We start from the raw sequence: 3,820 nt of genomic DNA, 5'->3' as shown, positions 1-3,820 counted from the left end.
AAAAAAAAAAAAAAAGAAAAAAAGTAATTTTTTATTATAATTCTTCCTCTCCGCCATTTTTTTTTCATTCTTAGATATTACCTTCGATGTTCATCAATGCTTTTTATTTATTGATGGTTTTAGTCTGTTTTTCTTTCGTCTATTTTCTTCCCATTATTCTTTCATGCAACATCTTTCGTTGTTTGTCTACTTATTTTCTGTCTATAGAATCACAGAAAGTAAATACTTAAACGTATACTACTGTCCTTAGTGTTTTATTTTGCTTTTACCTTCTTTATTTTTCTGTGTCTCCAATCTCTCTGTCTTCCTGCTTTTTAATTTCTTTTTCTATCTCTATCACTATTCCTGTTTCTCTCTGCTTTTTAATTTTTCTCTCTCTTATGTTTTGATTTTCGGTATTTTCTTCCTTCTCTCGAATAAATGGTTTTTGTTTAAATTTCCAATATCCATTTATCTAGGCCCGTATTTGTCTTTTCTTTTATAAACCTATTTATCTGTCTATATATATATATCTACCTTTTTAATCTCTGTCATTCTTCGCTTTTATGATGTCTACGGGTTTTGTTGCTTTTCAATAAAATCATAAATACTAGGTCAATTGACAAGGGAAAGTCGTCTGTTGCATCCACCCAACCCAAAAACAATTCTATGGAATTCAAAGACCTACAATACAAACATGATGAACAATAAAAAAACGAAAGGAATCTGTAAATGGCATCTGAAGAACTGAGAAAGATGTTAAAATAATAAACGAAAGATGTTAAGTTTTTCACGAAAGTGAGCAAGTCACTGATTAATTTTTGAAAAAGAAAGACAAATAAAAAAAAAAAGATCACACCAAAACATACAACAAAAACAAACTAAAAAAAAGTAAAAAATTTCGTTGAATAATTTTTCTTTGCTATTTCTTTAACTATTCACCAAAAAACTAAAACTTGACTGAAAACAGATGGTGTTGAGATGCAAAAATCTTGTTTACGGATATGTTTTTTTCCCTTCGATTCTGTTCTGAGAGTTTCCCCATTCACAATCTCAATAAATATCAATAAGTAGTTCGCGTTTAGATTTTCTGGAATACTTTTTCAGATTTATTTCTACGATTATAAAAACAAAAACAAAAACAAAAACAAACAAACTGTGTGTGACACAGGAATTATGTTTACTATTAGATTAAAATCAAATCTTGTTTTCAATTTTTTTCAAACTCTGTCACTGATTTCTGCAAAATGGAAAAAATATTTCCATAACTTATTCAAAACTCAGTGTTTAGTGATAAGGTATTCACCTCCCCACCTCCACCGCACAGAGCTGACACATATGCACACGCATACAAACACATACATACATTTAGAGACACCGAGAGTAATTATATTCAAAATAATTAAAGAACTTCTAAATGAGACGATGATTATTCTAGATAACTGGTGAAACTCTAAACGAGGTTAATGCCAAGCCTCCGCATGAAACAAGGAGGGAGTCTCTCCATGAGACAATCTCTTATATGAAGAGATGAGAAAATCTCTGTAGGAGGCAAAGACGGATGCAGCAGACGACTTTTCCTTGTCAGCTGATCTTATGATCTTATTGAAAAGCAACGAAACCCGTACACATCATAAAAGCAAAGAATGATAAAGATTTAAAGAAAAGATTGATATGTAGGCGCAGGAGTGGCTGTGTGGTAAGTAGCTTGCTTACCAACCACATGGTTCCGGGTTCATTCCCACTGCGTGGCACCTTGGGCAAGTGTCTTCTACTATAGCCACGGGCCGACCAAAACCTTGAGAGTGGATTTAGTAGACGTAAACTGAAAGAAGCCCGTCGTATATATGTATATATATATATATATATATATATATATATATATATGTGTGTGTGTATATGTTTGTGTCTATGATTGTCTCTCCAACATCGCTTGACAACCGATGCTGGTGTGTTTACGTCCCCGTAACTTAGAATAAGTACTAGGTTTCCAAAGAATAAATCCTGGGGTCGATTTTCTCGACTAAAGGCGATGCTCCAGCATGGCCGCAGTCAAATGACTGAAACAAGTAAGAGTAAAAGAGTAAAAGAGTAAAAGAGATGTACATGAAACAACGAAAGAACCGCTACAGGAAACAATGAAGGACCTTCTACATAGGACAACGTGTGAATCTATATGAGTTAACGAAGAAGTCTTTATATGAGATAATGAAAGAACCTCTACGTGATTGTTCGGTCTGCGAGAAATATCAGTAAAATATCCCTCATATCACAATCCACCGTTTTGAAAAAGTGAAGCACACATTAAATAATGTGGGATTGGTCACGGTTGGAATGCAGTATTTGCAGTTTTGAATATAAGAACACAGCGAAGAAAGTCGTCTTTCATATACTTTACATGTCGTGAAAGTGAAGACAGGAATACATTTGATCATAAATCTAAGAGACCAAAGTTAAGCCGTAAACGATTTTCTCATTGCTAATTTTAAACTACTGGTTTCTGTTTTCTAGTTACAAAGACGATCTATCTATCTATCTATCTATCTATCTATCTATCTATCTATCTATCTATCTATCTATCTATCTACATATATATATATAAGTTATTCAAACTGAAACCGACAATTTGTCTCGCAACTCGACTTCCACAGCGCTGCGATCTTCCGGCCAAATTCGCAATGACCCTGAAACTCGAGTCGCGAGACAAACTTTTAGTTTCTTTTTAAAAACAAACGAACAGACAAGCCCGCTGCAACATGTATTGAGTACTTCTCTCCCATTTGACTGACGTAAACCAACGTACTTATGCACATACATTTATGAATATAAATATATATAATTAAATGAAGTATTAAACGCTTATTATGTGCAAATCAGTAGTTCCAGTTATCTGTAGCAATTGGATTTGCAGAATATATAAAGTTGGCTACTTATTTTTCCGGGATTGGTTAGTATGATGTAGGCACTTCTGATGTGAACCTAATAATGTTCGAAAATCGATTAATGCTGTTCATAATTTTGTTTCAATTTATGAAGAAATGGCTACTGCATAAGTTACACACACGCACATGTATATATTTCTACTGTATAAATTACAAACGCACACACAAACACAAATCTTTGTGTGTGTGTTTGTGTGTGTGTGTGTGTGTGTGTGTGTGTGTGTGTGTGTAATGGATGAGAATACGTCAAAATAGGCGTATAATAGATACAAACGATAAATGCTTAGATCGAACGAGATACCGAAAATCCAAAGTCGAACGAAGGAAGATGGGTTCAAACTAATAAGAGTTGACTATTGGCAAGGTTGCGTTCGAGCCAATGAAAGTATAACAAAATAAAAGTTGAATAGGAAGTTGTAAATAGCATCAAATCATTTGTAAACAAAACATCAAGTCAGCATTAAATTACTAAACGACCAAGATGAAAGCCATCCTAGCCAAAGTCACCCCATTTTTATTTCGTATAGCTTGTATGTTTGTATCGAATACTACATTATATAATATGTATTTTACTCTTTTGAGATCGAAGGGAATAATTTGAGAACAATTTTATTATTATTGCTAGTCGGTCGAGGACTACGTAGTAGCTCCGCTAATGGCTCACAATGTTGAATTAAATCCCTAGAGTAACTTCTCAGATTTAAATATTCCGAATATGGACGGATCCAGTACAGTGGCATCGTAGTATTGTTCGTTATCTTATCATCTGAGTAGTTATCTTCGACTCTTTACACGCACAAAACAACTACGATATTCGAAAAGCATCTTACCTGCTGCTTGACAGTTTCATTAATCAATATTTTACGCCGAATATTTGTACAAATATATATATATATATA

Source organism: Octopus bimaculoides, chromosome 12 (genome assembly GCF_001194135.2).
Source record: "Octopus bimaculoides isolate UCB-OBI-ISO-001 chromosome 12, ASM119413v2, whole genome shotgun sequence".
Classification (NCBI taxonomy): Eukaryota; Metazoa; Mollusca; class Cephalopoda; order Octopoda; family Octopodidae; genus Octopus; species Octopus bimaculoides.
This window is presented reverse-complemented; position numbering follows the sequence as displayed.